This window comes from Dysidea avara, chromosome 2, assembly GCF_963678975.1.
Source record: "Dysidea avara chromosome 2, odDysAvar1.4, whole genome shotgun sequence".
NCBI classification, from domain to species: Eukaryota; Metazoa; Porifera; class Demospongiae; order Dictyoceratida; family Dysideidae; genus Dysidea; species Dysidea avara.
The window spans coordinates 7,809,666-7,819,460 of NC_089273.1; the positions used below are offsets into that span (position 1 = coordinate 7,809,666).

A 9,795-nucleotide genomic window follows, 5' to 3' on the forward strand; every position below is an offset into this window, starting at 1 on the left:
CACGTAACTGCCGTGCGAATAGCACGAAGCTACTTAACAGCAGTTACCTCTGGTGTTCCTCAAGGTACTGTCCTTGCTCCACTTTTGTTTCTCTGTTTCATAAATGATTTACCAAATAACATATCATCCAAAATCAAGTTATACGCTGACGATGTATTACTTTATGCCACCATTCGCACAGAACAGGACTGCAATCAGTTGCAGAAGGATTTAGATGTACTGGGAAAATGGGCAGACAATTGGAAAATGGTGTTTAACCCACAAAAATGCGAATTTCTTAGGATAGCTAACAAGAAACACACAATACTAGCTCAGTATAATGTTCAAAATAAACCAATCAAGGAAGTCAACCATGCCAAATACTTGGGTGTAACAATAAGCCAAAATCTATCCTGGTCAGAACACATAAAACAAATAACTTCCAAGGCTAACAGAACTAAAGGTTTTCTTCAGCGTAACCTCCACAATTGTACACCAACAATTAAGGACAGGTTGTACAAAGCAATTATAATGGTTAAGCCAATTATAGAGTATGCAGCTGTTGTCTGGGCACCTCATACTAAGAGGGATATTGATATGATTGAGAGAACACAACGACAAGCAGCTAGATTTGTGACCAGCAACTACTCCCGTTACGCTAGTGTCACGCAAATGCTTACAGACCTTAATTGGCCTACACTTGCACGATGCAGAGATGAACTGAAAGCCATAATGATGTTTAAAATAATTAACCACCTTGTTGACATCCCAGTAAATCCGTTTCTGACATCCATATCCACTGTACATAGTACCAGAGGTCATAATATGAGATTTATGCAACCAATGACATGGATTGAATCTTATATGTACTCCTTTTTCCCTTCGGCAATCAAAATCTGGAATGATCTACCCCAAAATGTGATTGACTCCAATGATATTGATCAGTTCAAACAAAAACTAGCAATTATTTAATTTGTATACTTGTATGTATGTTGTGACCTGTGCACTATACTCTAATAGAGGTCTGCACAGTATTACCAATAATAATAATAATAAGCTATTAGTACGTGACCGTGCGAATAGCCACTCCGATACCATGTTTATGATTATGATTATGATTATGATTATGATTAAATACGGGTAAAGGCACAGCCTGCATACCCGATCAATGCAGTAATTATACAAAAATAACTCTTGAATCAATTAAATAACTTATACAAAAATAAATCTTGAATCAATTAAATGACTATCTAATAATGATTTAAAAGTGTTAATCGAAGAACTATTTACAACATAATTAGGCAAACTATTCCAATTGTTGGTGATTCTATTGATAAAGTAATTAGATCTACATAATAGTCTTGAGCGTTCCTTAAACAATTTGAATTGATGCCCCCTGGTAATAGATCTTGAGTACGTATATATATCAGTAAAATCGGTGGTGAAATAATTGTTAAGAATTTTGAAAAGAAATATTAGATCACCTCTCAAACGTCTATAATGAAAAGATGGCAAATCTAGTTGTGTCAACCTCTCTGAGTAAGATTTGTCTTGAAGTTGTGGGATGAGACGAGTAGCCCTTCGTTGTATCTTCTCTACCTTTCTGTTGTCTAGAATATAATGAGGCCCCCAAATAGGATTATTGTATTCCAAGATAGGTCGAACTAATGTATTGAACAGACAAGTTAGCATGGTAGAGTCAAGGTATTCAAATGATTTCTTAATCAAACCAAGTACTCGGTTAGCTTTGGTAGTAACTTGAGTGGTGTGATGGTGGAATTTGAGCTGATCGTCAAAAACAATACCGAGGTCGCTGTGCGTTGCATTGATGTCAATAAATATTCCGTTGAGACAGTAAGGACCATAGTGGTGGGCTGGGCCGAAGTGAAGGTGTTTGCACTTGGAAATATTAAAATTCAAAAGCCACTGTTGTGACCATCTTTGAAGTAAGTCGTAAGTACAGAGCCTTATTCTTATGGGCAATAGAAAAAGAAAAAAAACACTAAACTATATTACCAACAAAGCATTAAAATATATTTAAATTTTTTAGAAAAAGAAAGGACAACTAACACATCACCACGCAGATGGCGCATCACACAATCGCTAATCAAATCAGTAAGATTTATGCACCTATCAATGTACTGCCCCACCACCCCCCTCGGACATAAGTGGGGCTTTACAGGGGGAATTGACACGAAACTGCTGCCCCACTATGGGGCATTTGACGATCGTTCAGTAAGTGCCCAAATATTTTTTGTTGTAACTTCCTTCGCTATGTCAAATCCCGAATTAATCCCGCGTTGCAACTGGGGCCAACGGTGGGGATTATATACGATAGGTTTGCCCATAGATAATAGAGTACTTAAAAGGGATAGGAAACGCAATAACGTGACGTCACAAAATACGTACACTTCTATTGGAATTTCGCGTATTACGTCACGAACATACTCGTTACGCTTGCTGCGCTTGTATCAAAGAGAAACAAATTGTTGTAACGACAGAATTTTGTACCCAACGACTGTGAAACTTCGTTACAGTGAACTCAAGTAAGTAATCGAGGGAAATAGGATGGCACCAACCCTCAAGGAAGTTATGCGCAAAATTAAAGGAGATTGAAAGAGAGAAAAAACGGCCCAAAAATTACTTTAAACCACTTTATTTTCTTCATAAATATATTCTATCCTTTTAGCTGTGATAAACCTATTCCTTACCATTTAACAGAGGGAACCAGAGGAAATATCGGAGCAAAACAGGAACTGTTGCTTGAAGAAACGACTAAGTATCTTCCATTTTTTACCAAAAGTTTGAACCACCTTGCAGTACAAAGCAACGGTAAAAGACTGTGTTGGTGACACGCCTAGCTTACCACAAGATTCGAAAGTGGAACCGGCTATAAAAGAAGCGGTATGGACGAGGCATGAAGGTACTATGAGCGAAAGTGTGACAGCGTGTAACAACCACGGTTAATGCGATACGCTTTGTTACAAAATCTACGGTCTGAATTCTCTCGCGAAAATCTCTCACATAGGCCTAAATACTTGCTGTAGTCTGTTGGATTACTATTTACGCTGCTTAGAACACTAATTCTCATGCTTGAGCACAAAACTGTCTTATCCTATCAAGTCACGCGTAACGGAAATCAAACCGGAAATCGCTTGGGTTTCCTATCCCTTTACTCTATTATCTATGGTTTGTCCTACTATGGGGCATTTGACATTCGGCTGTGTCAAATCCCCACTATAGCCTCACATATGCCCGAGGGGGGTAGTGGGGCAATACATTGATTGGTGCATTACACACAAGTGGAAACTAACCTTGTAAAAGGCCACGTCCATCCTTTGCTGCTACACTGGCGCATAATACAAGTGAAATACCCGCACTTACAGAATTAAGTCCGAGATAATTCCTAGAAGAAACAGCGTGTATGCTCTAATTAATAATCTCCGTGCTGTTTAATAAATAGAATACAAGGACGGATGCTGTTTAGTCTCGCGTAGCCAGACCCTTTTCTTTCTTTTGTGTGGGGGCGGGAAAGAAAAGGGTCTGGTGAACATAGTTGTTGGGCTATCCCGAGATTGTGGGGATTCTACTGCGCAGTTTCAGGATTGTTGTTTGGTGCAAATGACGTGATCTGCTGCATTTGCGTCCTGTTACCATAGATATTTCAGTAGTAGCTATGGTAACAGGATGCAAATGACGCAAATATTAGCAAACACGTCATTCGTGCCGATCGACAATCCGGAAACTGCGCAGTAGAATCCCCACAATTTCGGGATAGCCCAACGACGATGCTATACTATGTTCACCAGACCCTTTCTTTCCCCGCCCCCACACAAAAGAAAGAGAAGGGTCTGGTTACGCGAGACTAGATGCTGGTAGCTTATCCAACAACGTAGCTATGTAGTGAGTGTTTAGTCTTGTGATGTATATGACTATTAGCTATACACTTTTCAGTTTCATACTCGTCTAGCGTGGCCATACCGCTTTTAAAAAAATATGTATATAATTTTTTTTTATTTCGCGTATTGCCGGGTGAGGAAAAAAGGGTCTAGTGCAACTCCAATAGCTGTGGAGACATCGGAACAATTCAGATGGATAAACAGATCAAATCTGTCTCGAGTTTGCTTACTGACATCATTGGTTTCTAATTTGCGACCAAAGTTATGCAATTAGCATCCCCGAGACTGAACTAAACAGCTATTGGTGTTGCACCTATATGGCTACTATGGTATGACCGTTTATGCTAATACTGACATGAAATTTCTTAATTTGTATCACTTGTAAGCCAGTCGAAATATTCACATGGGAGTGTGTAAACAGTGGAATGTACTACTGTAATAATGGAATACTGGACTGAATGTTCAATATCAATTTTTACATCCAAATAAGTACAGCTTCCCTTAAGTAGATTCCCCTTGAATTCAGCTCTACCTCACTGTAGACAAAATTTACCAATTTATGAGCATGCGCAATAACAGTTTATTGGGAATATCAACTACGTAGTTCCCAAATGATAAAAGTTGCCTAGCTAACTGATTACGTGTATACATCGTAAAAGTAGATGGCTATTCATACCAGTTAGGCACTGGAGGGAGAATACAGAAGGCAGAGTCTATATGAGGTGTTTACCATTAACCAGGAGCCTAAGCAAAAAATTTTGGGTAATGTGAAACGGCACTATATTGTAAGTATTTACAATGAGCCTTTTCTACAATTATGTCAGCTTTAGCTCAGTAAAGGTTGTTGTGGCAGTGCTACATTGCACACTGAACTGAACTCTTGTGATAAATTATTGAGTTGCATGTATAAGTCAAACAAGTGTTGTGGTGAGGAAAAGTATGCTAAATTAGCTGACTTCAGGGGGAAAACTTCTTTTTTGCTTACTAAGAGAGGAGGTATGACATGAATTAAGTGCTATTGGCCTTTATTTCATACGTAAGTTATCCACCACGTGGCAGTTCCTCCAATAAGCTGTGCATATTGAAACTTAACCATCGGGTTTGAATGGAGTTGATTGCACCATTTAATTAAGTATAAGAAGTAAGTTCGATTGGCACATATTGTTGGTTGATAACTCCACAACACAGCTTCTCAGTACAAAACATATAATATGCGCTCACATGTGCATGTTATATCTCCTCAGGAGCTGTGCTTATTTGGATGTAAAAATATTATATTGAACTTTAAAAATTTCCATTGCAGTATTCCAGTAGTCCATTCCACTGTTTACACACTTCGATTCACATGTGTACTTCAACATAGTGTGTTGTGTTAACTGAGGCGTTAATAATGTACTATTGCAGGTATTGTATTTTTCTTGGTTAAACGTTGTATCTTCAATAGCTGCCACTTGAGTGATGAATCAATCGAGTTATGACATGATGATATGATATATATATAAATGATATCTGCTTAAGCTCTTAAGCTCTGTAGAACGAGATCTTCACCTACGTATAATATCTGTCATGACATCACTCGAGGAACACAGGGATGAATACCGGGAATACTCAATAGCTGGTTTTGTCTTCTTGAATCAAAGAAGGAAGCAATGGAAGAGGTTCAACTAGTTGAAAATTCAATTGTTATGGTCATGGAGAAATATCTTTTATAATTTGTTAAACAGTAATGTAGCTGAGTTAGTAAAGGAAGAAATGTAAGCTGAATATGTAAGATCTGCCGAAGCCAAGACTATGCAGCTACAATTAGTTCCTTACAAGATGACCTGGATGAATACCATTGTATGACTGAAAAGCTGTCATTGCAAGTAGGGACCCGCCGATTATGCTGGCATAATTTTGAGCATAATAGGTACCTAAAAGCATTGAGCATAATGCCAGCATAATAGGTTAAATATTTGTACGATAGTATAAATTCTTGCTGGAAAATGACAATTGCAAAATAAGATCGATATACTCTAATAGAGCAGTCAGTAACTCTAATAGAACAATCATCAAACTGACTGTTTTATTAGAGTATATCGATCTTTTCTCTTACATGCAGCAAGAATTTATCATTTATGCTCCAGCCACTCATTTTTTTTCTATACAGTGTTAAACTAGTAACAAAGCATATGAACTAATGCATGAACATTGAGCATAATCGAGCATAATAGGTAAATATTGAGCATTAATTAAGCATAATAGGTAAATTTTTGAGCAGTGCAGCATAGCATAATAGGTGAAATTATGAGCATAATCGGCGGGTCCCTAATTGCAAGTCGACACCATTTGGCAGACGGCAGTGAAGAGATGTTTTACAGTGAGTTATGCTTATCTGAAGGCATTAATTAGTCAGTCAGTCGGTCAATCATTTGTGGAAAATTCAGCTAAATAGAGGAAAGTTCATAGAAGACTGTTAGGCTTTGGTTATGCTAACCATGTATAATTTTGTTGTACAGTATGCTTTGCTTAGACTGTGAATACTTAAATGATATCCATTTTTTTTGTATATACGTGTACTGGAAACGTTCGGGTTGGCCTTTGTACGCACTCACCATTATAAGTTAAAGGAGGCCAATGAGTCAGATGGGTCTGGGCCAATGGAGGTTAAAGAGGTGACCAATGGGTTTGGGCTGATGGATTTGAGCCAAGGATGCTAATGAGTTTGGACAAACCAACAGTAACTTTGATTTGAATTGCACTACCCACACAATGGCATGGGTTTTCTTATATTGGATTGTATGGTAGTATCATACAATTTTTTTAAAAATAGGTAGAATAATTGATTTACCATTTTGCTTCAAATGCACACCGGAGTTAGACTATCTAATGAACTCTGCAATATATTATCCCATCAGTAATTCATTAATGTAGGTCACTTATGTAGTTGCTACAGTCAGTGGCAATTCTAGACCTGACCTACGGGGAGGGGGGAACAGGCAATTGATGTATGGTAGAAGAATTTCAGGGGGTCTGGAGGTGCAACCCCCAAAAGCTGTAGGATTTTTGCAATTTGAAGGCTTTAAACAGCCTAAGATTTATGCTAAAAACATTTTAAAAGCTAAAAGTAACAATGCCAATCTATACTGCAACCTTTTCCCAAGATTTAAAAAATTTATTTTTAGTATTTTTCAGTATTTTTAGTCAGCATTTTTCAGTTATTTTATTTTTCCGTTGTTAATCCACTGAGGTAGTCTATGAGGACTATGATGCTGTAGCATTTCCAGACCTTTATATAGCAGCAACTGCTGGTGTGCCATGAGTGCATCGGATTGGCTACATGTTTCTCCATGGAAACTGATTGTTCTGCATACAAGTCTACGATTGGCTAGAATCTTTACAGAGATACAACCTAATTAGATTTCTGCCATAAACAAAGGACTTTGTACATTTGTTTGGACAGGACAGTGACCATGGCCAATTTAAACCACCATGGTTGCATGTAGTACAACCCATGGGGTTCCATGCTTGCCAATGTCCACCATAATGTGACCAACAATTAGATATTCCTGTTGACAGCATGACCACAAGCACATTTGGTCTTCAACTGATAAGGAATTCTTGGCCATCAGTTGCTTTAACTGAGCTGATTGACAGATAGCCAAGCTACCATTTATAAATATTAGCTACTACAGACACAAACATGTGTGGTTATACGTATGTACACATCTGTTAACTAGCTATGTTTACTTGGTAATATATATTGCATATCAAACATTGATCATAACATTAATACTCATACGAGCTGTAAACACAAAAATAAATAAATAAAAGTAATAATAAAAATAACATCATCATGTCTCGTGCATGACTCCATTGATCATCTGCAGTTAAAGTTACCTGCTATAAGCTACAACCTGGCTCTACTTGATTATTCTTTAAAAGGTCTGGACACACATACACACACACACACTTGCATACACACAAACAAACCCGCAGAGATTGACACACATGCATTTATGGGAAACAGTACAGGTAAGGTGCATGAGTGCACAGCTGGCATTTGGTTGGGTTGGCTGTGAGCCTATAGCCTAGAATTGATTTGTAATGATAAAACAACCACCTCTATATATAGACTTGGAAGACCATAAAAATTATTCAATACACCAAAGCATACACATACCTATAGTTTGTTGATCAACTATGTAACTTAAGTAGGTGTAATACTGACAAATTTCCTGGCAAAAGTATCAATGTAAAGTTAGCTTCTGACAATTGTAAGAAAAAGAATCAGGCATGTGTTTCCTGTTCAGTGACTTTTATCTAGCTAAGCCTGTGGAATCACCTATGGCTGGCTGACTGAGATTTTTCTACATACTTCATATCACAACTATACAGCCACCTATCTGAGCAAGGTTATAGTATATACCTTTTGGCAGTACAGTCATACCAAGTTGTCCAAACAAGAGCACAACCAGTCAACTATGATTATTATAGTAATTATTACACCTTTCATTGATCCCCGCTATAAACTTCACCCACGCATTGGCCAAATGAAATAAAGTGATAAACTAATTGGTGTACAGATACAGCTAGCGCAATCGATTTGATATAGTAATATAATTATTTTGATTTAAATTTTAAAGTGATGACAACACGATAGCTATATTTTACAGGGAGAAAAAAAGAAAGAAAACTAAGAAGTTCAATATCAATTGAAAGTTCAATCTACAATCTCTGGATTTTCTTGGCTACCACTGCTAACAGTATTGTTAACTGACCGTTCCACATCATCCTTATTCCTTTCATTTACCAGAAAATATTTTTGAACACTATCCAACAACTCTGTCAAGCCCCTTAGTTGCATAGTCTCGTTACAAGCTCGCTTAGCTCTGCATATGGGGCAGGTCTTTGACATCATGTCGGCACCAGAATACCATGTGTCTGCACACTGTTGGCAGCCAAGCAGGTTTTGCAGCACTTGCCCACTATCACCGGTGCCTTTATGGGTACAGAGTGGCAAATGCTACACTTGACTGAGTCTTGAATAATTCTTCTCAGCCCCATAGGTGGTTCAGAGTTTCCGTTTAGCGTGATCAGATCAGCCATCATTTCTCTTGTAGCAACTGTCTCGTCTAGGATCATTTGAAAATTGCTGTTGAATCTGGTGTCAATTACTTTAGACTTTTTGTGTCCTCCTATGCATGGTGTGGTCATCAGGGCCACTCATTTCTCCGCCATCAGAAGAATCATGGTCAGCAAACCCAAATGATGGTCTTTTGTGACTGCGAGTAGCCTGCTTCAAGTTAGTATACGTCACGGCATAAAGTTTTCTTCTAGAACTCCTTCAGAAAGAAATACCTGTAAAATATAGGTGTGCTATGATGCATTGCCGGAACGAAGATAAATAATAAAACAACTATTATATAGATACAATTACATGGATCATATTAGCCAACCTTGTGTAGCAGCTCCCCAGGAATATATCTTACATGATCTTACTTATGAACTTCTTTGTATCTTGTAAGGATCTTAGCATAGATCATATTAAGAATTTGAAACTTTGTCCCAGTATGATCTGTATTAAGAACCCAATATGGATCTTTCATAGATTCAAACTTGGGGCATTACTGGTGCTTGTGTGATCTTATAAGAATATACTGGAAACATGCATGCACTAGCACAAATGTAGCAAACTTGATCATACATGTAATGGTCTTAATCATGTGTGAAGCACACACTTGATCATGTGTGAAACGTGCACACTTGATCACGTGTGGAACAAGCACACTTGATCATGTGTGCAACGAGCACACTTGATCATGTGTGGAATGCGCACACTTGATCATGTGTGGAACAAGCACACTTGATCATGTGTGCAACGAGCACACTTGATCATGTGTGCAACGAGCACACTTGATCATGTGTGGAATGCGCA

The 9,795-nt window shown here is 38.0% G+C and overlaps 1 protein-coding gene across 5 annotated transcripts in view; it reads left to right on the forward strand.

Annotated features, from left to right (window-relative positions):
* LOC136246546 (spectrin beta chain-like) overlaps positions 1–9,795 on the forward strand; it is a 38,853-nt gene that overhangs the window by 17,779 nt on the left and 11,279 nt on the right. The gene's annotated exons all lie outside the window — the stretch shown is intronic.